Source organism: Ictidomys tridecemlineatus, chromosome 16, assembly GCF_052094955.1.
Source record: "Ictidomys tridecemlineatus isolate mIctTri1 chromosome 16, mIctTri1.hap1, whole genome shotgun sequence".
Classification (NCBI taxonomy): Eukaryota; Metazoa; Chordata; class Mammalia; order Rodentia; family Sciuridae; genus Ictidomys; species Ictidomys tridecemlineatus.
In genome coordinates, this window is record NC_135492.1 from 51,904,006 (window position 1) to 51,931,834 (window position 27,829).

A 27,829-nucleotide genomic window follows, 5' to 3' on the forward strand; every position below is an offset into this window, starting at 1 on the left:
CGGAGGGGGGCGGGGGGAGGGTCTCCCTAGCTGAGGGAGTGGGCGACCCAGGAGCGTGGTGGGTTTAGAAGGAAGAGCCCGGAGACGAGCCCGAGCAGGAGACGGGACGCGTGCCGGGCAGCGGTGGGTAATAAGATGGGCTGGAGCGAACCCCAGCCCCACATCCCGCTCTGCCATAGGCAATTATCCCAGACCTTTATTTACAGAGAGGCACCCGTAGCCGAGGCCACAAAACCAATCCATCACGGCTCCCGGAGGACTGCAACCACAACCAATGACATGGAGAACCAGCAGGCTTCGTGGCCCTCAGGACCCGGGGAGGAGGATGACCGCCAACGACACGCCGTAATTAAACCGCCAACCACGCTCCGTCTACTGTTTCAGGCTCCGTGGGAGAGCGCGGGGCGGGGAGGAGCCGCGGTTCCTTAGTGGGCCGGGGGGGGGGGGGGGGGGGGGGGGGACACGCTTTGCCAGCTCCTGCCGGCCTCCCCCAGCTGTGCCTTCTGCCTGCCCCCCGTGCCTCCACAGGGGTGTTCCCCGCCACACGGATCTGTCATGATGTAATCTGGGGCAGTGATGTTAGCCGAGGTCCATGTAAACCAGGCCTGCTCTCTCTCGTCCTCCCTGGGCTCGGCTCCAACTCGGGGAGATGGACACCTTGGACGCTCTCTCCCAGGCCCCTGTGCTGCCTGGCGTCCACCTGGGCTCCTCCATCCCTTGGAAGTCCCCGTGGGATCCCGGAGGGCAGAAGGAGGAAGCTTCAACAGCTTCATCTTCTGCTGAGTGATCCAGGGCCCGGGGGCACCAGCACGTCCCTCTACGCGTGGCAGAGGCCACCTGGCCGAGCCCCCCCTGACTTTCTTGGTCTCTTCCATCACCTGTGGATCCAGTCCTCGTGCCCAAAGGCTGTTTCAGTACCTCGCGTGGTGTTGACCCCCGTGACTGGCGTGTCCCCAGGGGAGGGTCTGAGCGCCAGGTCGTTCCTGGGATGCGTGTGTGAGCCTGTGTCGGCTTCCTCATTCTCGGGTTTAGACACAGTGACCTCACGTACTCTGACACGGAGAGTCAGAGCTCAGTAGCACTGTCTCCAGAGAAGGGGCCACTCCTGGCTTGTCCCGTCCACGGTACACATCCCGCCTGCCCCAGGTGCTACTGCGGGGACACGGGCTCCAGGCTGACCTCTCAGAATCAGGGCTTGCACCTTCCTTCTAGATGCCTGGTTCCAGGACCCAGAGGCACGACTGGTCCTTATTCCCGGGGGGCTCGGAAGGTCCTGTCCCTGTGCCTGAGAATCTTCCATCAGCATTAGCTACGTTCTTTTAACAAAGACATCATAACTTCTCCCGAGGGAACTCGATGCCTTCCAGTGGAAGCAGGAAACTCAAATGCACAGGGCACAGAGACGTTTCTGAAAACTCGGGTAAAAACACACAGGAGGGGTCTCGAGGAGGGGCCCGGTGGAGACTGGGACGGGCTGTCTTTCCATCTTTCCTCTCTGCCTCCTTCTTCAGCTTCTCTTCCGCTTCTCTGTTAACGGCATGCCTCTCCTGGACCCCAGGGTGTTAAAGATCCAGGGACCCCAGGAGGGCCACCGTCCCCTGGGGCTCTACTTCCAATTCCCAAGGAGGGAGAGTCTGGTTGGGAGCCAAGCAGCTACCAACCCCAGGGTACAGCTGTCAACGGGGCGTATTGTGAACGGCAGACACCCAGACGGGTGACCCGAAGCAGGTGGAGAATGAAGCACGTCACCCCATCCAACCCTCTGGCGCACGGAGCAACATGGTCTGAGGGCCTGTGGTGGCAGGCGGCCCCGTGAGAAGCCGTGACAGTCCACCAACTGCCCGCCGGTCTGCGGGCGGCGCCTGGCCAAGCTGCATTCTGCTCCTCGTCCATCCGGGCCCAGGCTGGGCTCCTTGGCTCAGGACTTTGGGCTTCCAACAAACGGGCTTGGCTCGGGAGTCAGCCTGCGGCTACCTGCAGGTGATCCACGGGACGCTGGCCTCTGCCTGGCAGACCCTCTTGGCAAAGTCACTCCCCGTTAACAGACTCTCGCGGCCCTAACGCCCACCTCGGAGGACAGCTGGGGCTGTGATAGCAGCGCGTACCTTTCCCTGCTTCATTACCGCGCGGTGGGTGTCTCTGCGCCTCTGTTTACTTTGCCTCCCGCGCAGCTGAAAGCCAGGTGCCACCTGCTCTGGGGAAGGTCAGCGAGGCAGAGAACAAGCCATCTGTCCCCAGGGAGGAGCTGGAGGAGCTGGGTAAAAACCTGACGCTCCAGAGCCGGGGCTTTGCAAGGATCTTTCTTTTGTTCTTAGAATAAAAACAGTCCCTGATGTGTACTTGTCACGTGTCAGCTGGCCAGCCTCCGAGAGTGTCCCCACGGTCCTCATCTCCTGCCACTCATGCCCTAGGGTCACCCCTTTCCGTGATGAATCAGCTGACCTGTGTGTCCAAGAGGCTTCTAGAGAAAGGACAGTGGGTGGCCTCCCAGGTCAGGGGGTAGAAGCGTTGGATCTCCTGCTTTCCCTCCTGGACACTGTGTCCTGGGGAGCTGCTGCCATGTTAGGAGGACACCTGAGCAGCCCTCAGGGAGGCCCAAGTGGAGCAGAACCCAGGCCTTCCACCAGCTGCCAGCACCAGCTCTCCAGGCCAGGTGCTGTGGGCGTGGATGCTCCAGCCGCAGCCTTGGAGTCTGTGGCCTCTCTGAGGATGCTGACCGCCATCCTCAGTTTGCAGAGGAGGGTCCTGTGGTCAGGCTGGTTTCTTCCTGACCTATTTCACAGAGATACATACTGGCTGTATGGTGGTCTGTCCACGTCTCTCAGGCCCACACTCCAGTCCTGCCACCTGCTACTACGACACTCTGCCTCTGTGGACTCCCTCCCCACCTCGCATGGGCTGGCCAGAATGGCCAGGATGTTGACCCTCCTGGAAGCAGCCGTCAGCTAGGGGATTGACCGCCCGATGAGTTATGAGATTGGCGGCCCAGCCTCCTTGCTTCGGGAGGGTCACCGGGTTGTGCTTTAGTGGTCTTCCAGTTCTCCAGCAAGACAGAGCCAGAGAGGGGCCCGATGGGCACCCTCCACACGGGCACCTCAACCTCCAGCAGTGCCTCCCACCTGAGCCGCTTGTGCATTGATCCTTGCTTCGGGGCCAGCTTCTAGCAGGACTCAGGTTAAGAAGGGTCAGAGCTGGGGTTGGAATCAGGCGCTCAGACCCAAGGCAGCTGTGTGCACCACGACCCGACATTGTCAAACCCCACACAAGCCGGACTCTGAGTGTCAGAGAGTCTCATTGTCAAATGCAGACACAGCAAAACCCTGGTTAGACTGTGGGATGCTAAGTTGCAGTTAGACAGGAATAAGGTATTTTTCCACATTATTTTATTGGTGCATTAATAGATGTACATACTGATGGAATAAGTTTTTGTTCTGTTTTGTTTTCGTACTAGGGATTGAACTTACGGAGCCCCATCTCCAGCCCTATATTTTATATTTTATTTAGAGACAGGGTCTCACTGAGTTGCTTAGAGCCTCAGTTTTGCTGAGGCTGGCTTTGAACTTGCCATCCTCCTGCCTCAGCCTCCCAAGCATGCACCACTGCGCCCATTCCTGGATTAAGTTTTAACATGATACTGCATAGCGCTGGAGATAGAGATTGGGTAGAGGGTACCTCCAAAGGCTACAAGAAAGGGTTTTGAATGTTCTTACCATAAAAACCTGATAAAGATCTGCCATGGTGCATTCAACCCCTCACACAAGGCTACACGTCTGTGGAAACATCCCAGTCCAGTCCTGCAGACACATGCTTCAATACAATGTACATCCATGTATCAGACACTGACAGTAAAACACTAACAGACACAATTTCTGTGTTTCTATGTGGCAGTTACAATTCTATTAGATAAAAAAGCAGAATTGGGATGACCTGCTGTTTGGTTTTGCACAAGCTGCTCCCTCCCTCCACAGAGATGGCTGAGAACTGGCCCGGGGCCACGCGAGGCAGGGAGACCTCATCGGGGCTGGTCTGTGTCCTCTTCGTGTGGCGGAGCCAAGCTTGTGCTGAAACTCTGCCTTGGAGCTTTCCAGGCCGCGGAGACGGACTTGGCCTGGCCGGATGCCTCTGTCTCCAGGGCTGGAGCTGCCGCTGTCAGAGCCCTGGCCGCCAGCGATGGGCGGTGGCGCCCCAGCCAGCTGGAAAGGACTGCCGGTCATTTCTGTCCCTTCGTCGGCTCTCCTGGAAGCATCGGTGCCTGTAGGAAAGCAGAGGCTCTGGAAAAATCCATGTGCTCTGGAGCAAGCCAGCCTCCCGGGCCTGAGCCTCCAGTGCCCGCTTGGCCACTGGCCTCCCCCCAGGAGCTGCAGGGTCACTGCTCCAGCAGGGCAGCCGGACACTAGCACCTGTCTGTGTCTCTCCTTGCCAGTGGGGCTTGCAGGAGGCCTCCTGTCCAACACCTGCCTCAGGCCCCAGGCCGAGCTCAACAGGGGCCTTTCCCTCCTCCATAATGTTGCAAAGAAGGGAGCAGAAAGGAAAGTAGCAGTGGAAGAAGCTTCTACCCATGGGAACCTTCCTGGAAGCCAGCACCTCCACGTCACTGCACAGGCTGCCGTGCTGGAGAGGGGACAGGCGTCCTACGGGCACATGAGCTTAGGGACACCACACTTGGAAACTCTTCAAAAGATTAGTAAGACATATCAGCACAGGAAACGCTCAGACAGGGCCCGCAGCCAAGAAACCCACCCAAACCAGTATTTTCCAAAACTCAATGACTACGCAGCTCTCCTGCTTTGTAAAACTATGCATGGTCAGGCGCGGTGGCCCACACCTGTCATCCCAGGGGCTCGGGAGGCCGAGGCAGGAGGATGGCGATTTCAAGGCCAGCCTCAGCAAAAGCGAGGCCCTAAGCAACTCAGGGAGACCCTGTCTCTAAATAAAATACAGAATAGGGCTGGGGATGGGGCTCGGTAGTCGAGTGTCCCTGAGTCCAATCCCTGGTACCAAAACCCACCCCACTCCTGTAGGACCATCTGGTAGAGCTCCCTCTTGTGAAACCGTTTGGCGATCATTACCCCAAGGATCATCACCCTTGCCCTCCCCCGGCCTTCTCTGATAACCGTTCCTGCTGGACATCCTATCTTTGAGGCAGAACAAAGCCACAGCCCTCTGAAGGGCCACTGAACTACTCGGATTTCAGACAAGTCCAATGAGCACAGGAGAGTGGGGAACTTGGAGCGCGTGCGGCAGGTGGAGGCCGGAAACAGAGGTTGAGACGCGGGACCTGCTGGTGGATTGATGCCAACGCGTCAGGAGAGGAGCAGGAGGAGGCCGGACAGGGAGGAGCTGGGCCTGGGGCATTCAGTGACGGCGAAGGCCAGCCCTAGACCCTGGAGCTGGGCGGCTGGGGAGAGGCGTGGGCTGACACACCCCTGCGTGGATCCATCACTGGATATGGCCACCCCAGAAAGGAGACTGGCCTTGGGTGAAGAGGCCGTATTCCCCAGAGGCAGCCGCTGCCTGGGGCCACCAGCAGTTGGGAGGGTAGACCCCTCATTCCTGGAGGGGGACCCAGGTGGCACCCCAGGGCCCCTCAGTAGCACTCCATAAAGTCCAAGGAGATCAGTGATTCACGTCCTGGCCTTGTTTAGCCTGTCACCTGCAATCTGCACTGCTTTTCTGCGTAGGTTTCCCAGCCTCTGGTGTTTTTGTTATAGCAACACAAAACAGACTGAGGGTCAGATCACAACTTCCCCTTGATACGCACCCACATTAGGTGACGCGGTCTCTCCCGACAGAGCCATTTCCCCCTCTGAACTGGCCAAAGGGCCTCTGAGGATTTGCTTCCCTTGTGCCCACAGATCTTGACTTCTGAAATGGCCTCCTCTCCCTTGCTCCTTGGTAGGTAGTCATCCTTGGTCCTGTACCACTTTTCCCACCTTGGCTTGTGCCCCCAAAAGGGCTGACCTCAGGGATTCAAGAGCCGGTTCCTGTCTTCCAGCTTCTACTGTGGTGGGGCTCGGGCCGTGGGGGGAGGCAGCAGCGGGAGCTCGCGGAGGCTGGCTCGTTCCCTCCTCCTGACGCCCTCTGTCCCTGACCCAGGGCAGTGGCCACGCTCCTCTCCCCGAGGCCGGACTGCTGCCCACTTCCTGGAGCTCCTGCACTCCCAGGACCCCTCCCTGCCCTCGTCCCTCTAGGCCTGGGTCTGAGGACAGCGAGGCCCGTCCACGGGATCGGCCAGGGTGCGCTGCGTTTCCCTCCGGATCCCCGGAAACTTCCGCTCCTTCACGGCACTTTCACGAACCTCTCCTCCCTCAGCCCTGCCCAGTGTTTCTCTGCCTGGGTCCCGACTCTCCGGAAGATCCCACTAATTCTCCTGGGACATCCCCGATTCTTGTGCAGAGAGGAAGGGGCTTTGCCCAGGGCCTCCTGAAAGGCCGGGAACCAGGGACGCTCCGTGCTATCTGCGTGTCCTGGTTCTTGGAGCCCCGCCTGCGGGTCCCCAGGGCCCAGCTCTGCTAACTTCCTCTGCTCCCCTTTACCTTTGGTCCCCAGGACAGAGGTTCTCAGCCCTTTTAAGTGACGTGATTCCCACTGGTCATCATTCAGAGGCCTGCTCCACGTGGGTGTCCTCCTCCTCCCTCTCCTGGTCCTCAATATCTGCTTATGCAAAGGAGGAGTGTCTCTGAGCCTCAGTCTCCCGAGGATGAAGGGAGCAACCCCATGAGATGCCTCTCAAGTGGGTGTCCTCCTGAGCAGTCTCACGGGGCTGGAAGGGAGGGGCCAGAGGAAAGAGCAAGGTCTGAACTTGTACCCATCACTTCTTTTTTTGGGGTGGTACCAGGGCTTAACCCCAGGGGTCCTTACCCACTGAGCTAAAGTGACTTGCTCCTGATCATCTCGTTTTTCTGATAAGGACAGGCCAGTGAGCAAGGCCACGTGTCTGTGTCGGCACTAAAGCTGCAGGGACCGGGGTGGCCTCTCAGACACCCCAGCCCACGCGGCTCCTCCCCGCTGCCTGCAGAACAGGCCAGCATCGCTTCCTTCCAGGACCCAGCCCCCACGCGGCTCAGGACATTGTCCCCCCTGAGCGGCACTTGGCTTTGAATCCACGGCCCTGAGAGATACTTGGCGGGCTGGTCTCAGGCACCCCTAACCCTGGCACCCAGGCAACGGGTTGAAGCCCAAATACGTCCTCCCTGCAAGACTCTGCTCAGGAAGGTTCTGGGGGGGGGGGCTAACCAGTATCCCCCAGTGACCGGCTGGGAAACGGGACCCCCCCCCCCCGGGGTGCCTGGCTCCTGTCTGATGTTTCTGTCCACTGTGGCTACCTGGAGAGGGGACAGTAGAATCCTGCAGTGAGGAAAAGCTAAGCCGACCTTTTAATAAAAAGGGAACGGAAGGGAAATCAGTACCAGGAAGATGCAGGAGGGCAAAGGTTGTCACATGAGTGGCGGGAGGAGGGTGGGTCTTCCGCTTGCTCTGAGTCTCAGTAGCCCGGTACCTGGGGACAGGTGGACTCCCAGGAGACTCCCGGGCTGCAGAGCTGGCTGGTAAAGAGGCGCACGGCACAGCTGGCCTCGGGTCTCATAAATATTAACAGCCGGGATTATTAACCAGCCACGGCAGGCCGCGGTGCCCGGTGGGAAGCTCTTTTGCTCCGTTATTGAGTAACCAGGAGGATTGTCCTGCCCAGCAACGTCCCCAGGTGAAGTGTGGTGCTCTGGCGGGTGACGGCGAGGCAGGCAGGGGAGGAGGGAGCCGTCAGCTCTACTGAGCAGGTTGTTAACTGAGCACTTACTGTATGCCAGGCATGGCACGGGGGGCTCAGGGTGTTCTGAGGAACGAGATGCTCTGGTCAGTCTGCGAATATGTTAGAAATCCCTTCTCCCTTCTGAAGTCGCCCGAAGTGGTGTCAGAGAAGGATGCGGAAGAGGAGGACCCAGCCGCCAGCCGAAGTCTTCGTTTGAAACTGCTGCCTGTTGGGGTCCTCAGGTGTGGACCACAAGGAAGACAGGGAGCGAGTTCCCCGTGGCAAGGCACTCAGGGGACATGGCTCGTGTTTGTCACCAAGGCTGGTGGCCGGCAGAGACGCAGGACAGCTGCAGGGGAGCCCTGCCAGAGGCTGTTGGGACAGAGCTGTTGGGTCATGCCTTGGGACTGGCTTGGAGCACTCGCTTGGCTTCCTCGGTTGACCTTAGGGTGGAAGCAGAGAGGAGGAACTGGGGCAGGTGTCATGGATTCGCCCTGTCCTGCGGGTTGGGCTGACTGCTCCAAAGTCCCTGGGCCTCCCGGCTTGCTGCTCCCGACACAGCCTGGATCCCTGGGCTGGTCCCAGTGTGTGGCAGCCGGTGCTCCTGGATGTGGGTCAGAGCTCATTTTGTGTGTGGCGTGGCCATCGTCCATGCGGCTCTCGTGGGGCCGCCATCACCCCCCGCGTGGCCAGAGAGAGCAGAGGCTCATGCGGTCACGGCTTTGGAGACTGGGGTCCAAAATCAAGGTGTTGGCAGGCCCCGCCCTCTGCTCACGTCTGGTGTTGCCCGCCGGCTGCTGCGCCTGGCTTCAGCGGGGCGGCTCCCTCTGTCTTCATGATCACGCGAGTATCTTCCCCCTGGGCGCCCGTGACATCACCTGACCTTCTCCACGCGTGTCTGTGACCCTTCTCATGAGGATGCCAGCCATCGACGAAGGGCCACCGCGAGCCCTTACGACTTTATCCTGGCTTGGCCACATGTCGGCTGGGGAGCCCTGTGCTGGACCCCCCTTCCTGGACATGGCAGGGCGTGGGGCCTAGGGACGGGTGTCTGGGTCGCGTGCGGGGACTTGGCCCAATTCCTCTTGCAGGCCGGAGCCCCGCCTCCATCCTTGCCCTCATTATAAAGCCGAGGAGCGAGGCCTCCCCTGACGGGGCCGCCCAGTCTCAGACTTTTCACCTCCCAGGTCCTTGAGCAAAAGGAGACGTGTGTCCTCTGTGAATTCCCCAGTGTCAGCTTTGGAAATGGACTAAGGCCATCCGCAGAGACCCGGCTCCCAAGGAAGGTTCCTTTCCCAGGGCCAGGACTTGAAGGTCCCATCTCAGGTCCCTGGGTCAGGACTTTATGGTCCTGTTCTCAGGCACTGGGGGCCAGGACTTGAGCGGATCTGTTTGGAGAGTCCAGCCCCGACCTAACACGGGGCCGGAGGGAGATGTCGCTGAACCATGGCGCTTGTTCTGACGGGTCTCCAGGGCGCTGGAAGGAGCAGGCAGGCCACGGTCCGGGAGCGGTCACTCCAGGGTGGTTCTCCGGGGAAACGGAACTGCTCTTGAGACCCTGTGGCCACCGCTGTGACAATATGGATGTTGTGGGGAGGAGAGGGGAGGGGCACTTAGGGGCAGGGTGTGCACTGAGGGGGGGTGGGAGGAGCAGGGGGAGGACCCAGGAGGGCGGGGGGGGGGGGGACGACTGTCATTTCCATGGCTAGAAATGCTGGTGGGTGCTAGGGCCGGGAGAGCGTCCAGGACCTTCCGCAGACGCCCAAATCGCAGGTGCTGCAGCCCCGGATATAAAATGGTTGGTGTCAGCACATGACCCACACCTCCTGTCCACTTCCAGTAGCAGCTCGATGGCGAAGAATATCTGATGTAAGGGCCACAGGAATGGCGGTCATGTTGTTTCGTTTGGGAATAATGAGCAAAAACACATCTGTACGTGTTCAGTGCAGACGCACTTATTGAAATATATGTATTTTCCATCCAGAGTTGTCTGGATCCGAGGTTGCGGAGCCCACAGATACTGAGGGCCCAGCGTGAGCTTCCTGTGGGCCCTGTAACATGGTCCCCAACCCTCAGGGTTTGCTCCCTTGTGCCTGTGGCTGCAGGTCCGAGGCCGGGGCTGCCTGGGCGGGCTCCTTCCTGCTCGATGCTCTGGGGAAGACTGTGCCCTGCACCCCCATCCCCGGTGCTAGCCCTGACCTGCCGTCCCCGGGCGAGCCCAGGCTGGAACCTGACTCCCTGCAGCCTCTGGGCGCTGTGCCCACACGTCACACCTGCGGTCTCCGCGACCGCGTCCGAAATTTCCGCTTCTTCTGAAGACGCCCCTCCGATGGCAGGCAGGTCCACCCTAGCGAGCTGATCTCCGTCACTTCTGCGACAACCCTATTTCCCCATGAAATCAGGTCCGGGGTGAGGACGTGTCAGGGTGTCCTTTGGTGGCCGCAGTGTGACCGTGACGCCGGGGATGCAGGCAAAAATGACACATGGCTCCGAGTCTGCTGGGTTGGGAAGGCCTGGGAGCCGTGGGGCTGAGTCCTGCTGGGCGGACAGCCAGCTGACCTCAGAGTTGAGGCCGCCCGGGTGAGCAGGCGTGGACGAGGCACAGAGATTCCCGGAGGTGGGCGGCGCTGCCCAGGCCAGAGCTCGGCGCCTTTGTGAAGTTCTATGGGGGGGGGGGGAGAGGGAGGCACTTGGGGACACTTGTGGGACATTTTCCTTCTGCTCCAGTATCCGAGTCACCTTCCCATGCACACCGTGCACCGGGAAGCCTGCAGACCTGTAGCCAATGGCCTGGTGCACAGGGAAGACCTGGGGTGAGTGACAGGACCTTCCTCGAGTGAGCTGGGGGACACTGCTGCCCACCGGCCGTGCGGCACCGAGCACCGGGCACCTCGGGGGAGACACGGGGCTCAGGCCACCCTTCGAATAAGCATTGAACTAGCAACTTAGACAGGAGCACATCAGGAAGGCCAGAGTGGTAGGGTTTCTTCCCTTCTAAGATGCCACAGTCGTGGGGGCCCCAACACATCCGTAGTTGCTTTTCTCTCTTGTAAATCAAACTCGGAAACAGTGAGAACAGTGGCTTCACAGCCATCAGGAGCCCAGGAGCCACGGGGATCTGGGCAGGGCTGGGGGTGCCTGGTGGGTGGGACATGGGTGCTGGGAGCACCTGCTCTGCGTGGGTGGGGACTCCCGGCTGCGGAACCTGGTTTCCTGGGAGGACGGCCACATCCTGACTTCTGCTCAGCCCTGTGCAGGAAACGGAGGGGTGAGAGGTGGGTGAGTGGCAGGACCCACTGGGGGTGGCAGCAGTATGCAGCAGAGGCCACCAGCACCCCTGGCCGATGGCCGTGTTGAGGGTCTGCCAAGAAAGTGTTACTGGTGGAGGGAAGTCAGGGCGTGAGACGAGGCCAGGCCGGGGTTAGACCACTAGAGGCCTGGTGAATCAGGCTAAGGAGGTGAGTGTGGAGAGGCCGGGGGGACGTCCAGCGAGGCAATAATGTGACACCGGTTGAGAGATCTAGAGCCTCGGTGCTGGCGGCCTCCCTCAGGAAGGCAGAAGGAGGCAGAGCTGCAGTTACTAACACAGGAGGCTGCTTTCCTTGCACGTGAACTTCCGCCTGTCGGGATCCCGTCGAGTCCTAGCGCTGTGGGCGGGTGCCCGCCCGGCCTGCCTCTGCTCCTCGTCAAATACAGGGGTCAGGTCGGCTGCCACTCATCCGAAAAGCAGAAATCCCAGGAGCTCTGAAAACGTGACCCTTTTTTTTTTTTTTCCGGTCGGCCGTTTGACAGCGAGAGCTGAACTCGGCCTGGCTTTCCCGGTCCCCAGAGCTGACCTCATCCGGCAGGAAGTGACCTGGAATCGCCTCCGTCCACTCAGCGTGAAGAGCGACACGCTTTGCTGTTCGGAGAGCTCCCAGGTCCGCAAGCCAGGTAGGAAGTGGCAGGCGGTACAGGTGGGGTCTCACCTGATACCTGAAAGACTCCAAGGTGTAGCCTCGCTTGGCCCAAGAGTTCTAGATAAAGGACGTGGCCGTGCGTGTGGCCCAAGAGGCCCTGGGTTCAGGGTTCAGCGGTTTGCAGATCATTGGAGCAGGTCCAGGGAAGAGCTGCTACGGGCCACAGACAGTGAACTCAGCCTGGACTGCAGGGGCTCACGGGAGCTGGACGGTAACAGGCCCAGAGGGCGCGCTCCTCTCTCCCTGGTGGTAAATCCAGGGGGGTTCATGTGGCTGACTGAGGGTTCCAGGACTCAGCCCTCCTCCCCACAGGTGGTGATGCATCCTATACAGGCTTTAGGCGGTGTCCACGGCCTTCCTGAAGATGTCCTCTTTAGTTCCTGAACCAGCCACAGGCAACCCGTTCACAGTCTTTTAGGTGACACTGAGACACAGGGCCCCGGCCAGGTCTGGTTTTCTAAAGAAAGATAAATGAAAGGAAACAGTAGTGGTTGACTCAGAAGATACTCAACGCGAGTTAGAGGTGCCGACGGGGTGACGGCCACTACGGGCTGAGGGTTTTGCATGCCCTGCCTTAGACCTTCATGGGTGGGACCCACTGAGGCAGCGCTGGTGAAGACGCACACCTGGGGTGCCAAAGCCCGGCTGGCTCGTGGCTCAGATGGCCGAGGTCCTGCTGCTGCTGCTGCCAGGGCTGCTCACGCTGTCCTCAGGAGCTGCCCTGGGGCTGGAGTCTGGCCTCGGGCTCCAATCCCCACCCCCGGCACTCTGGGATTGGGGACAAGTTACTTGACTTCCCCAGGGACTCAACTTCCTCTGTATAAAGAAAAGTCTTGATTCGGGAATGATGGCTCACGCCTGCCATCCCAGCGGCTCGGGAGGCTGAGGCAGGAGGATCGCGAGTTCAAAGCCAGCCTCCGCAAGGGTGAGGTGCTAAGCAACTCCGTGAGACCCTGTGTCTAAATAAAATACAAAATAGGGCTGGGGTTAGATGATCACGGCTCCAACCCAGAGGAGCCTCGCCTCCCCTGATTCCCTCCAAGGAAACCTCTCCCCATACTGACCCCACGCAGTCAACGCCCTTCTTGGAGCCTTACCCCAGCTCAAACTTCTAATTACACAAGCTTCTCGCTCTTTGAACGTTGGGTTCACTTTCGGGGGTTTAAGATCAAAAGCATCTATTAACCACTCCTTGGGCATCTTTCCGAAGGAGACACGTGGTGGAGACTGGCCAGTTGGAGCAGCCACGGGTTGGCCCAGGGTGTACCCAGGGCCAGATCCACTCCCAAAGGCCTGGGACCATGTGCAGGTCAGTGCCTGTCTCTGGGGAGTGAAGGCTGTGCCCCACCCTGACGCGGGGGCTCTGCAGCGTTTCTCCATGAATTCCGAGAAGCGATTTCATCCGCGGGATGCTAGATCACAGCCCTGAGTGGAGGACTTGGCTGGGGAAACGCCGTTCAAGTTTGGAGCGGCAGAAATTGGCCAGGGATCACAGTGTTTGCTGCTTAAAGATGCGTCACCAGGGGCACAGGGCTGGGTACTCGGGGAGTCGGTGCCAGGCAATGTTTTCCTCGTTCGCTTCTCCACGAAAGCGTTTTCGGCCGAGGCAGGTGATTTACATTATTCTAGTTTTCAAAACCATCCCTTCAGAGACCCGGCTGCTAGCACCTAACCGTCTGCAGAGACCAGGCTGGTCGCCAGACATCCCCCTGTGCAGTGACCGCCAGAGAAAGAGGTCACAGATACAGATGCCTGCACATCCACCCTTGGAGAGGGAACTGAGCTGGACTCCAGCTGCAGAGTCATCTAGGTGGCAGGAGAAAGGCGCACCTAACAGCCACCAGCTCCCTCCCACCCTCTTCCTCTGTGTCTGCTATTTTGCCATACCCTGTGGTCACCACTGGTCACTTGGTACGCTGAACTACAGACCCCAGAAGACTGATGTCTGGGTGCCCAGCCCTGCAGCCCTGCAGCCCTGCAGCCCTGCAGCCCTGCAGCCCTGCAGCCCTGCAGCCCTGCAGCCCTGCAGCCCTGCAGCCCTGCAGCCCTGCAGCCCTGCAGCCCTGCAGCCCTGCAGCCCTGCAGCCCTGCAGCCCGGGAGGCAGTTAGAGACTCGTACTGTGAAGCTTGGGCACAGAATTCTTCATGGCTGAGATGACCTGAGAAGGACCGGGAGGCAGGGACGCAGGAGACAGGCCCTGGAGGAGGTGCATCCTCAGAGCAGGAGGGCACCCAGTCCCGCTTCCCAGGGCCACACCTAGAGGTCCTGATGCCATAGCCCAGAGAGGTCTGGAAACACTGACCCCCTAATGGACCTTCTTTCCCTGTGATTTGGGCCATGAGTGACGGTAAACTGGCCCCAGACCTTCCACCTTGTCCCCTGGCTCTGTGCTGAATTTAGAAGCGACGAGTGTGTGCGTGTGTATGACCTGAAGCTTCTGACGTCTGCCTTTCACACCCACCTGGGGACGGAGCCGGTTCCAGGCCCACGTCGCCTGGCGTTCCCGCCACACCTCGTCCTGCTCCCACCGATGCCGTCCTCCGGCTCGCCGTGAGGGCCGTGCTCCCCGGGTCAGCGACTGCGATGCATCTGAAGGGACCCAGGAGGTGCGTGTAGGTCTCCAGTGTGGAGAACAAGAGGACAAGAATGTGACTCAGAGAGCAGCAAGGATCGCGGACACGGATTCTTCCCGGGAAAACGTGTCGACCCAGGAGCTCCGGCTTCAAGGAATCCGTCAACGGCTCCTGAAAAACGGTACCCCCAGTGTCACAGTGTCACAGTGTCACAATGAAGGTGCTGCTGGCTGCGGGTGGAAGAGACGGCCCATTAATACGCACCGAAGGGCTTATTGATGGGAGTGTCAGGGTAATTAGCCCCAGCGATCTCGGATCCATGCACCTCGGGAAAGGGCGGGAGGCAGTGTCTCCAGAGCAGGGGTGAGGATCTCTCCCCAGGGCCCCTGCCTCTCCCTGGAGCCCCAAAGCGCCCTGCGTTCCTCGGGGGCTCGGTTTCCTCACCTGTCAAATGAGACGAGAGCAGGCCAGCGCTACTCTCGGGAGTTTCCACCAGACCTCGGGTCTTTCAGTGAGTCTCTATTTTTCTATCAAAAGTGTCAAATGATCAGACTTGGGTCCCAGGGATTTTAAGCAAATTCTGTAGGGCTTCCTAGAGCTTTGGGTGTGCTAGATATTCGGAGTTTTTAAGAATTAGGTCATCCAGCCTCTCGGGAGGCCGAGGCAGGAGGATCACGAGTTCAAAGCCAGCCTCAGCAAAAGCGAGGCGCTAAGCAACTCAGTGAGACCCTGTCTCCAAATAAAATACATAAAAAGGCTGGGGAGGTGGCTCAGTGGCTGAGTGCGCCTGAGTTCAATCCCCTGTACCCCCCCCCCCAAAAAAAAGACATAAACACTTGGAACACATAAAAACACACACTTTTTTTTTTTTTTTTTGAAGGACATAAGGTGCACTTGTCCTCCTGGTCCACATTAGTGAGCACCAAATGTATGACAGGCTCTATACTAGTTTCTGAGGATGTGGCACTAAAAAGGCCCCAGTCCCTTTGTCAAAATATTTGCACTCCAGTGAGGGAATACAAATAGAGAGGCTGTCAATCAACATAACGTGGCAAATAGGCTGAATCCTGGGCACAGAGAAAGGAAGCCACTCGGGCCGCGGGAAGGGGTTCTGTTTCACACGAAGACGGCGGCAATTTCCTCTCTGCCAAGGGGACGTTGGAACAGAGACCTCAAGGAAGTCACCGAGCAGGTGCTCTGGAGGGAGGCTGAGGTGGTGCATGGGCCCTGAGCCAGCAGCACGTTGGTTGTGGTCCTGAAACACCAAGGAGGCCGATACAGGGGGTGCAGGTGCAGCCGTGAGGTGACCGAGAACCCAGAGGGCAGGGTCGTGTCCCGGCTGAGTGGGGAGGGCCTGCTGTTCCTGACCGCTGAGCTCCAGAGTTTGCACAGTGAGCTGAACAGCAGGCCTGACGGACAGGCGGGTGAGCTGCTCCCCCAGCTCCGGCCGTCGGGCGGGGAGCCGGGTTTTCAAAACCGCTTTCCCTGGGATGAGGCAATTCCTGGGACCCGTGCCCACTGGGGCAGAAGGCTCCTAAGAGCCGTGCTGACGAAAGGACAGGGCGACCGGGTGGAATGCTCTCGACTCAGCAGTGCAGAAAGCAAAACCAGTTGTGTCCTTCTTCTCCTGTTTTTTTTTTTTTTTTAAATTTATACCAGATTTTCATTTATTATTAAGTTCTCTAAATCCAAAGGAATACGGGGCTGTGTCCACCACCCTCCGCTGGCTGGCTGCGTGTATCAGGCAATTCTCTATTTGGCCTTTCCAGATGCTGGCGTGCTCACCTGTAAGCATATGGTAACACCCGCTGCTCTGCCACGGGGGCCAGCGTGAGGGTCCGCCGAGGGGGTGACTCGAGGGCTCAGCCCAGTGCCCGATGGAGGAGGGGCTCTGGACATGTCCCTGCTGTGACCAGGAAGGTTTAGAAGCTGGGAGGAGGATCTCGGTGGCCAAAGAACCTCCTTCACACACAGAGAGGGACAACCAGCATCCGCTGCGCCCATGGCGTGGCGGCGGATCCCCGGCTGCCGTCCTCCACAGCGTCTGTCCCCGCTCTCACACAGGGAGAGCCGTGTCCCTTGTCAAGTTCCACGTCACCTAACTTATGCGGCTGCTTCCCCAGGAGAGCGAGCTCAGGACTCAGCCCGTCTGCCCACAGCACTGTGGAGAAGAAACTGTGCTACAGGGAACAGCACTGAGTCACCTCTCTGCCCCGAAGATGGCCAGCCTGGGCCCGGGGCCAGGGGAAGGCAGCAGCCAGCCAGTCCTGGGAACTGAAGCTCGGCTTGACCTTTCCCCTCTAGAGCAACCCTGTCCTGAAACCCACCCCTCCCTGTAGATGTCTCAGGTTCCAGAACCAATAAACTGGCTCGCGATGTTCTAGCAATTCTTGTTCCCGTCTAGGAGTGGTCCATTCAGCCAATCGAAGAACAGGACACGGAGACAGTAAGCAAGCCGCAGATTTACTGCAGAAGCCACAGAGACAGACTTCTCCAAAGAGAAGGGCCCAGAGCTAGGAATCAAGTGGGATTCTGTGTTGGAATGTTCTCCTTTCCTACCTCCTCCCTGTCCATGGTCTTCTCACTATGATTGCTTGGTGGCCCCTCTGTCCACACACTGTCTCAGTTTTTCTATTGGATCCCCGGCTTAGGAGCACAAGCATGGGAGTGTCTGTCTGACGGGGTCCCCACCTGTGTCAACGGGCACTTTCGTCAAGCAGCAGTTAACCTCACTGGAAGACCCTCTCACACTCCATGTGCTGACCCTGTCCTGTCCTCCTCACTTGCCATCTTGCCCTGGCCACCCAAGCCCTTCTGCATCTCCCCCATGCTGAGTTGGATTTCCCCTTTATGTTACAGCTTGAAGCATCCGGATACCAATCAGATAACTGACCCCGTCAGATCGCCATGACAACCCTGCTTTAAGATGCGTCTTCATGCATTTCGCCTGTGGAGGAACATGCCAAGACCATGGCTGGCCCACTTTGGGGGCTATTTAGGGACCCCCCTTTTTTTAGTAGAGTGGATTGCGGGGGGGTGGTCACAGGTCTGTGTTCCTGCTTTGATCTAGAGGCTCTGTTTCCTCCTCTATAAAATGAATATAGTTGTTTAAAAAGAACTGAAGGACAGGACACAGAGTCAGCCAGCGAGCGGCAGATTGACTGCAGAAGCCACAGAGAGAGACTTCTGTTCTCTGGAGCTCCACACGGAAGCTGAATCAACTTCTTAGCAGGAAGCTCTCTGCATCTGCAGAAAGCCGTACAGCATTTACGGTTCCTACCACCAGGGTTAGTCCTCGAAAGTTGTAGGTTGCTGGCCCTATCGGCCCAGCTCAGCTTATTCTTGGATGCAGGCAAATGCCCTGGTTTCTGGCTTATACTGATATTTGGCTGAGCAAACCCATCTTTTATGGCCAGTAAAGATCTGGTGTGGTTTGGATGTGAGGGGGTCCCCAACGGCTCCTGTGTTCCTGCAGGATTGTTCACTGGGAGAGCCGGAACCTGGTAAGTCCATTCTCTTTGGAATGGACCGACTGGGTGGTAACTTTACAAAGGTAGGGTGAGGGTGGCTTGGGGAGGGGGATCACTAGGAGTTGCCCAGAAGGGGTCATCTGCCCCTCTCTGCTTCCCGGCTGCACCCAGGTGAACAGTACCCCCCCCTGCCACACACACACACCATGTCCTTTCGCCATGATGCTGCTTTCCCTGGGGCCCAGAGCCGTGGACTCAGCCAACCGTGGACTAACCCAGGATGTAGCCAACCGTGGACTGACCCTCTAAATTCATAAGCCAGAATCAGATTTCTCTACGTCGTTCTTGTCGGGCATTTTGGTCACAAGGGTGCAAAACGGATGGACACAGAAATTGGTTCTAAGAAGTGGAATCACTCGCTACTGTGACTAACCTGCCCATGTGGTTCAGAAGCCTTTGGAGCTGATTTGTGAAAGGTATTTGGAAAAAAAAAAATGTGGACACAGGCTGGAGAAGCCTTAGAACATTGTAAGTAGAGTCTAATGGGTAATTCTGGGGGGAGCTCAGAAGACCAGAAGGCGGACAGTAAAGACTGTGCTCCTGCGGTTTCAGCGAGAAGGAGGCATCTGTTGGGAACTGGACTAGAGGCCCTTCATGCTCCGTTCTGGCAAAGAGCTTGTCTAAAATTTTGTCAGTGTCCTGAGATGTTATGTGAGGCTGAATTTAAAGGTGATGCAGTAGTTCATCTGGGGGAAGAAATTCCAAGGCAGCCCAGCATTAAGTCAGGGGTGTGGATTTTGTGGACGGCTTTTAGCCAGGTTCACCGTGAGGATCAGGAAGAGAGTGAAGAGCTGACCGATTTTAAAAACGTGGCGGTTTGGCCAGAAAAAGTCTATACAATTCGGGCCAAGGAAGCTGTGGTAGTGAAAGAGCTCGTAGCCACTAAAGAGATACTAAGTACTTTGCACAGAGAAAATTAAAAAAAACGACGGGAGGGCATCTCAGGAGTTTCCGTGCTCACACCCACTGCAGACTCAAGGACGCATTCTGCGTTGTGAGATGGACGTGGGTTTGTGGGGACCAGGGGTGAATTGTTATGATTTGGGTATGAGGAGTCCCTCAAAGCTCCTGAGTTAACGTAGGCCTGGTCAGAGGTGAAGCAGCTGGACCGCGAGAGCGGAACCCACTCAGTGCATTCCAGCTGGAATGGACTGACCAGGAGTAACTGGAGGCAGGTGGGGTGTGATGGAAGGGCGGGTCACTCGAGGCTGCCCGGAGGGGTTCCTCTTCTCTTTGGCCACTTCTTCCTCTCTCAGCTTCCTGTCCACTATGGGGTGGGCTGGGCTCCTCCTCCATGTCCTTCCGCCATATTGTTCTGCCTCACATGGGGTCCAAAGCAAGGGACTTGGCTGACCATGGACTAAACCTCTACCTCTATAAATCCACGAGCCAAAATCAACTTTCCCTCCTCTACGTTGTTCTCATCAAGGATTTGGGTCGCAGTGATGCAAACCTGAACGCGAGATCCAAAGTCAAACCTGGCCCCTGACTCCATGGGTCACAATGAAGACTGAGCCCGCTCTCAAGCAGCTGACCTGCTTCTCGCACCCACCTCCGAATGCCCACCCCAGGGCCCCCATCTTCTTGGGTCCCCTTGCCCCGCGCCTTTTCCATGGTGGGTTGGCGGATTTCCTGATGTCGTCTTCGCCTCCCAAACGCATATTTTGTGCTTTCTGCCTTGGGGGATTAGAAAGGTAAACGTGTGTGACGGACGATGCCATTTTCTCTTGTTGGGCATCACTTGGAGGTAAAAGTCCCTGTGGTTATCGAGGGTCACGGAAGTGAAAGACGGTGTATAATTCAGACACGAGGCTGAGAATCGGTTCTCACCACGGATATACCGGGATGATTTGCCTAAATGATCTAGAGTTGACTTCCTCAAATAGATTAATCTCCACCACGACGTGTGCTCCTCTTTGTGCTGTTTATATTAGGATGGAGTGCTTGTTTGACAGGGCCCTGGTTTAACGGGCACCGTAGAAAGGAAACCCGTGAAATAGATTTATCCCCGTTGTTGGAGGAATGGGGGCTGTAGTGTGCACGCTTTGCCTCTGGCTATAGAGAAAACCATTTATCCTCAAGTCTTCTCCTTGCCTCTCCTGTGCCTCGAGGATCAAGATTAACGGATGCTTTAACAGCCTCGTTCCGGCCCGTATTTATGAAGAGTAGCTCTTCTCACGCAAATAACTTCTAATATTTTTTTTAAGTCGAAGCATCTTTCATAAAGATGGGATGGTAAGACCTTCCGTCATAAAAGCTGAGATATTATCTCACATTAACCACTTGAAAGGCATTTGAGGGTATTTATTTTTCAGGAGAGGAAACACCAGTTGAGGATTGGAAAAAAGGGGGATTTTTGCCGTCACCAGGACTTGACTTGAACTGGTCGAGTGTCAAGGGAGGTAGGTGACGGGGCAGGTCAGACTAGGTCAGACTCTGGGTGACTTTCCAAGCAGTGAGGTGTCAAGGCACGTGGCTTGTTTTCTTTCCCGCTGATCAAAGGCCTTTAAAATACACTCAAGGCCGGTGGTGCTGTCTGTCCATCCCGCAGACGACGTATGTACAACCTGTTTACACGGCCTTGCTCAACGTCAACTGCCGGGTTCCAAGGAAGGAGGGTAATTCAGGTTCAAGGATAGCGCTTTAGAAATGCTTTCCTTTCTGAAAGAACACCCAAGCGTCTCTCTGTTTATGAAATGCTTGCATTTTAAAAGTGATTTTTCTCTGCTGCTGGATTTAAAAAAAAAAAAACACACACAAAAAAAACACCATACTCCACATCTGGTACGACTTACAGAATAGGTCTGATTGTTTTTTTGCAAACTGAACAATTAATTCAGGCCAACAACCCAAGATTTAATTCAATTTAAAATTGAAAAGGGTGGACGGCCACCCTGGCTGCAATCCTAGCCTGGTGGACTTTGAGGCTCCGGTCATTAGTTTGAGACAATATTGTAACCCAAGCAAGTCCACGCTGGGAGGAAGCCCAAGTGTTTGGTACTGGTGCCCCGCCTGCTTTTACAGAGCGTTTTCCCAGAGTGCCAGTGAGGTGACAGAAAATGACCAGAAACCCCGGGCAGGGATTCGGAGGACCCCGTGGGGCCTTCCGCACGGGGATCCAGCACACGGCCCAAGGGAGTTTGAGCAAGGCTTTGCATCTGGCTTTGAGAACCAACGCTGGCCATCTCGCCAGCTGCCCAAGGCCAGAGCGAGCTGACAACGTGACCTGAGACTGCGAGGGGCGTGGGGGAGGCAGGAGCACCCACCCGTACCGGGGGCCAAGAAGAGGCGCTGCAGAAAGCTCCAGTCCAGCTGCAGATGGCCTCAAAGACACAGTCACGCGTCATGAAGCCGGACCCAGGGAACAGAATTAGGAAAGGTGGTAAGGTCACTGCTTTTCTGAAAATTCCATCGGGAAAGAACTGCAGTATGTAAAACCCAGGGGGTTCTAGAACCCTCTCTCCCTCCTCCATGGCTTAACAGGTCGGCTGGCCTCAGGCCACCCCAGGTTTCCTCCTTCGGGCGTGGGGTCTCCCTCCCCCTCTTTATCCCTCCTCCCTCCCTCCCTCCCTCCCTCTCTTCCTCCCTCCTTGCCTTCCCTCCTCCCTTTCATTTTCCCTTTTTTTCTTATATAAAATAAATTGTGCGTGCCTCTCTGCAGTTGCTACACAGGGATAAATCCAAAATAAAGCATCCTGGTTAATGCAACCTGGTTAGTGCATCCTGGTTAGTGCATCCTGGTTAGTGCATCCTGGTTAGTGCAACCTGGTTAGTGCATCCTGGTTAGTGCAACCTGGTTAGTGCAACCTGGTTAATGCATCCCGGTTAATGCAACCTTGTTAGTGCAACCTGGTTAGTGCAACCTGGTTAGTGCATCCTAGTTAATGCAACCTGGTTAATGCATCCCAGTTAATGCAACCTGGTTAGTGCAACCTGGTTAGTGCATCCTGGTTAGTGTAACCTGGTTAATGCATCCCGGTTAGTGCAATCTGATTAGTACATCCTGGTTAATGCATCCCGGTTAGTACAACCTGGTTAGTGCATCCTGGTTAATGCAACCTGGTTAGTGCAACCTGGTTAATGCATCCTGTCAATGCAACCTGGTTAGTGCAACCTGGTTAGTGCATCCTGGTTAATGCAACCTGGTTAATGCAACCTGGTTAGTGCATCCTGTCAATGCAACCTGGTTAGTGCATCCTGGTTAGTGCATCCTGGTTAATGCAACCTGGTTAATGCATGGATGTGCTTTAAACCTACCAAGGTAGGATCAGCCTGGGCAATATGGATGGGACCTGTCACAACACCACCCCACTCCCACCTCCATTTTCAGGGCTCCTTACCCAGGCAAGTCCCGCCCAGCCTTTGAGCTCCAAGTCAAACAACCTTCCCACACACTTCCTGCCTCATCCTGGCAGACCTCGGGGGTGACCCCCTACGCCGAGCACCCAGGTCCCCTACAGACAGTTCCTGTACACCACTTCTCAGGGATATTCTTTCCTCCTCATTATTTTTTAACATATACTTGTTAAGTAACAGTGAACTAGCGCTGGGTCAGGTTTTGCATCGCCAGGACCAACGTACCCAAGAACAACCACCTAGAGGAGGAAAGTTTACGTGGGGCTCACAGTTTCGGAGATCTCAGTCCACAGACTCCACAGCTGTGGGCCGAGGCGAGGCCCATCATGGCGCAAGAGCTCAGTGGAGGGAGGCTGCTTAGCTCATGGAGGGTGGGGAAGCCCAGAGGACCAGGGCCACAGGGAAGCTGCGCCTTTCCAAGGTGTCCCCCGTGACCCACTTTTCTAAGAAGTCATGCCCATCTGCCTACAGTTACCCCCCGGGGGTCCATTCAGACTCGGCCGGACCGATGGGGTCGCAGCTCTCACCGTCCAGTCATGGTACTTCTGAACACTTCTGCATCGACATGGAATTTTGGGGGACACCTCACCTCCGCACCGTCACAAATGCAGAGGGAAAAAATCCCCAAATGGCCAAAGACCCCTTCACCTGTGCACCGATCCCCCTTCCACCCAGAAGCCCTGACGTCAGAGCTGTGGGCCCCGCTTCCCGAGCCTCCTTCTAGGGGTGACACTCATGGCCACACACCTGCAGACGCATCCTTTACCCGGGCCTGGGATGTCACATTGTACCTGCAGCACCAGGCTTATCCCTGATCGTGCCATGCTCATGTCCCCACCGACTCCTGTCCTCTTGTATCTGCTGATGACCTTCCTGGGGGCCTTACCTGGTGCCTCACTGTGGCTTGGATCTGCCTGCGTTTCCCGGGTGACCCGTGCCCGTGGGCACCTTCTCGTGGGCTCACTGGCCCCCGGTGTGTCTCCTCGGAACTCTCTGCCCATTTTTAAGCTGATTTGTATTGTTATCGTTGGGATGTGAACGCGCCTTCCACTTTGTGAAAAGAGGTCCCTCGTCAGGTGTGCAGTCTGCAAAGACTCTCTTGGACTTGGTGGGTCATTTCTTGGCTTTCTTGATGGCGGTGGCTGAGAGCCAAGGCACCTCATTGTGACGGAGTCCAGTTCACTGTGTTTCTTTCACCAGAGCAGCACATTCGAGACCTTTGGCTGGAGACAGATGACAGTGAGTCAGGGTGGGACCCGAGCTATCTCGATATTTGGGATAAATGTTGCTTTTCGCGGTTGGGGCGAAGGGTTCTTGTAATGCTTGCCGAAAGGCCGTGGGGCCTGGGTTTCACTGAGCAAAAATTAAAAAGGATGGACGGAGGAGCCACCTGGCCACCTGGCCCTTCCTGTCCCCTTCTCGGCGTAGAGGAAAAGGCTTTATGTCCAGGGGCTGTCTCCTTGGGAAACACCGGGACCCGGTGATTTCCCCACGCTGTTTCCTCTTCACCCTGTTCCCGCCCGCCCAAGGACGCTAATTTGGTTTCAATCTGCTCTTCTGTCATTTATCTTTGAGAAAGAGGCAATTTGGGGACGCAGCGCAGTCTATTTATTTATCCGACGTCTCTGGACTGAGTGTGAAAGCCAAGAAGACCAATTAGCGACGTCATGAATCAGGTTCGATTGACACTTCGCTTGTAGGGGAAGTCGTTTGTTAGTTTAAGACCTTATGAGTTAATTACCGGCCTCGGTTCTGCAGACCGGTCGGCCAGGCCTGGGTGTTTTCACTCTAAACAGAGCATGAAATCAACACGCTGCGCTCGCATGTGGCTTCAATTTACCAGGGACCTCGGCTGGAGTCAACGGTGCAGCTCGGCAGCAGAACCCCGGCTCGGTGCTCACCGGTCTGCTCGCTGATTCTTCTTCTTTCCCTCCCTCCCCCTTGTCCCCAAACCAAGCAAAGTCAAGGAAGGGCCCGTGGAGGGACAGACTGGGACGCTTGTGACCCACAGCCCAGGCCCCCACACACTCCTGGCCAAGGTGACGTCAGCCACTACATTTAAGTCTCCACTTCTCTTTCCCCGCGTTGTGTTTGGAGAGACAGCAGAGTCGAACTTGTGTGGGTGACGGTGACCCACCCACCTCCGGTCAGCTGGGACTGTTTGGGAGTGGAACTCCCAAAAGGCCTGGAAAGGCGGGGCCGGCTCTTGGGGATCCTGGTGACACTTCTGGAAACTCAAAGATGGAAGCCACATGGAGCCAGGAACAGATCTACAAAGCCGGGCAGGAGCTCTGGAAAGGCAGCCGCCGGCCCTGCCCCGATCCTCTCTGTGTCTCCTGGTGCGGGGGTCTCTGCATGCACCCTGTCTCTCTCGGTCTCTGGGTCTCTGTGATGCACACTCACCTCCTGGGTCTGTTCTGTCTCCAGGTACCCCCCTCTCTCTCCGCCACGTACACACTGACTCACTCTTTCCACCGCTGTCTCTGAGTGCACGGGATTCTCGATTCCTGTCACCCACAGTCTCTCTCTGTCACATGCTGCGTGTGTCTCTCTCTCTCCATGTCCCTCTCTGAGCCTCTCCCCTGTCCCCTTTCTCCAGCCTCCTTCCCACTCTTCTCCTGCAGAGCATCACGGCGGCCCTGTGACCCCACTGAACAGGGTGGGCAGCAAGGGCTCAGCAGTGTCCTACCTCCCTCTGCCCCGAGCGCTCCATGGCCCTTGTCTACCTGATGCACTGGGTGGTCAGCGTCCCCTGCCCTGCCTCCCTCCAGCTGTGAGCGCTCTGGACGGGAAACTGGCTTAGTTCACCCCGATCCCTGGTGCAAGGAAGAGGCTCAGAAATGTTTTCAGGAGCAGGTTGCGACTTGGGAGGCTGAGGCAGGAGGATCGTGAGTTCAGAGCCAGCCTCAGCAAAAGTGAGGGACTAAGCACCTCAGTGAGACCCTGTCTCTCAATAAAGTACAAAATAGGGCTGGGGAGATGGCTCAGTGGTCGGGTGCCCCTGAGTTCCATCCCTGGCACCAAAAAAGAGAGAAACATTTGCAGGGGTAAAAAATTGGGGCCGCCCCGGTCAGCTGAGAAAGACTTTGAATCTCTCTGCCAGACACACTGTCTGTCCCATCAAAACCAAAAGCCCCACGTGGTGGGAATGGATGCTGGGGAAACGGTCCGCCAGGCTTTGGCGCAGGAGGGGTGGGTGGACAGAGCAGCACGGCGGGTCCCAGGTCTGGGTCCCCGGACGGCGGACGGCGGTGGGTTCTGAGGATCCGCTCATCAGGAAGCCCTGAGCCAGCCAGCTCTGCTCCCGGCCTGGGGTGGCTTGGCGCCTGGCCTGTGGCCTCCCCATCGGTTTCCTGTCAGCTTCCCCATTGATTTTGAATTTTATTATCGGCTTTCAGAGCGCGCCAGGACCCGGGGCTCTCCTCCACATCGATCTGCGTGTTCCTGGCTGGGAGTCTCGCCTTCCCATCTTCATCTGCTGCCTGGTGTCCTGCCCCCCCGTCTTGTACTTGGAGCTCTCTGGCGTGTTCTGGATCAGGTCGAGGAGCAGAGTCAACCCGAGCTCAGCTGGAGGCTGTGTATTCCCCGGAGCACGTACGTGGCCCGAGCTGAGCTGTGCCGACTGCACGCGGGCCGTGCGTGACCTCACTGAATCGTCCCCACGACCCGGGTGCATGGGTAATTCATCACCAGACCACCAACAGGGAAACTGAGGCTCAGAAAGGCGGAGCTGCTCAGCGGCCCTAGAGGATTGGCCTCAGCTCTACAAGGGAGCTGCAGAAGCCCCTCAGCCGCTGGGTGAAGTCTCAGCACCAGCCTGAGGCACACACAGCTCAGGCCACACACAGCTCGTCCCCGGGGGCTCAGGTTCCGCAACACCCACGCTGCTCTGTGCCACGCTGGGCAAGACAAGTCCATGATCACACGCTGAGCTGTCTGGACAGCGTGAGATAGTGATGAGGTTTCTTACGCCTGAGGGTGAGCTCAGGGGCAGAGCCAGCATGCACGAGGACCTGGGTGTCATCCCAGCAATGCAAAAAAAAATATATATATATTTTTAAAAAAGTTCTGATGAGCTCAGTTCTGTACTACATCTGGCTCCCCACGGAACCCCCAATTCTCAGCTCACACTCTAGTGGCTCTCATCCGGGGACACTGCTTTTTCCTAATATACTCTCCCCACTCCCTTTTGTCCCCGTCGTCACCCGGGGAGTGAGGCTGGAGCCACAAGCTCAATGTCCCCACTTGGACCACTAGGGAGGTCTGTCCTGACACCAGGGGTCTCGCTGGCTCCTGTCTCCCACGGCCCAGGGCTCCGCGGAACTTTCTGGCAGGTTTCTGTCCTCTGCCCCACCGGCGGCCCCCCCCTTCCTTCTCGGCTCCTCCTCCCCCTCCCCGCTCTCCTCCCCCTTCCCGTGCTGCGGCCGTCCACACCTTCCGTCAGCAGCTGTGTCTGTCAGTCTTGGTGACTCGGGGCAGGTTAGGGAGTGGACACTCCGTGGCATGAATCATCTTGACACTGGAACCTGCAGGTGGCATGTGTGGGCACCAGGACCTAGCCCCATGGCCAGCTCCCTGAGGGCACTGCGGATCAACCTGACAGTGTGACAGGGAGGCCCGCGTCCCCCCCAGTGCAGTGACCACAGGAGGGCCCTGGCCAGCAGAGGTGCACCTTCATCCCAGGGACCCTGGCCATCAGGATGCATGGTGGCCTGGCTCTCCCTGTGCCTGCTGGGACTCAGAGCGAAGGACCAGGTGTGTACGCCCAGGTGGGCACAGGGGCATGGGCCGGGGCCACTCACACCCAGCGCGTCAATGTCCTCATTGCCACCACCCCTTTGCTAGTAAGTAACCTTCCAACATAATCCAGCCCGGTAATGGCTGACTCTGTGGGTCAACTTGGTGGGGCCACGGCACCCAGGTATTTGGTCAAGCATTATTGTGGAGGTTTCTGTGAGGGTGATTTGGGGATAGGACTCACATTTAAAGAATCAGTGGACTTTTGAGTCCAGCAGGTTGTCGTCCATGACATGGGTGGGCCTTGTCCAACTAGTCGAAGATCTGAATAGAGCAAAGAGGAACCACCCTGAGCAAGGAAGAATTCTGCCTGCAGACTGTCTTGGCACTCCAACTGCAGCCCTTCCCTTGGTCTCCAGACTGCAGGCTTACCCAGAAAATTTTGGCCTTGAACTTCCACAACTACATGAGTCTACCTACTTAACACCCTGTCGATTCTTTCTCTGGGGAACTCTCCTGCGGTGGGGAAGAGTCATACCACTGAGAGTCAGTTCCTTTTTCTCCCATGTTCCTGGCTGGGTGCCTTTGGACATATTAACTTCTCAAAGTCTCAGTTCCCCCTCTGTAGGCCAGGCATGATCGTAGTGCCTGCTCTTGGGGTGCCAGGGGATTCAGTTGAGCAGCGGATGTGCCTGATGTGAGAGGTACAGGCCCTGGGCTCCTGGAATTACCTACGCCCTCCCAGCTGGACCTGGGCAGTTCCTCTCTCTTGCTGTAGTTAACAGGATTCCCAAGGTGGCACCCTACCCAGTCCAAGTGGTTGACAGAATGGATTTAGAAAGATTTATGTACCTGGAAATGGAGAATCTCTTTCCCCACAGAAAAGCTAACCTATCTCCAAATTACCGCCCCCCCCCCCCAAAGCG

At 57.1% G+C, this 27,829-nt stretch overlaps 2 long non-coding RNA genes across 3 annotated transcripts; one reads left to right on the forward strand and one right to left on the reverse strand.

Annotated features, from left to right (window-relative positions):
• Positions 1-3,366: 3,366 nt before the first annotated feature.
• On the reverse strand, positions 3,367-8,587 carry LOC144371190 (uncharacterized). 2 transcript variants are annotated; one of them, XR_013431356.1, is made up of 2 exons: positions 7,410-8,587; positions 3,367-4,252 (listed from the first exon to the last, which is right to left on the reverse strand). It is a non-coding gene; the product is annotated as an uncharacterized LOC144371190 (long non-coding RNA). The 2 variants fall into 2 exon arrangements; XR_013431357.1 differs by lacking the exon at positions 7,410-8,587 and adding an exon at positions 6,537-7,398.
• Positions 8,588-15,155: 6,568 nt separating this feature from the next.
• LOC144371191 (uncharacterized) lies at positions 15,156-26,231 on the forward strand. The gene is made up of 3 exons (XR_013431358.1): positions 15,156-15,472; positions 16,050-21,192; positions 25,565-26,231. It is a non-coding gene; the product is annotated as an uncharacterized LOC144371191 (long non-coding RNA).
• The last annotated feature ends 1,598 nt before the right edge of the window (positions 26,232-27,829 follow it).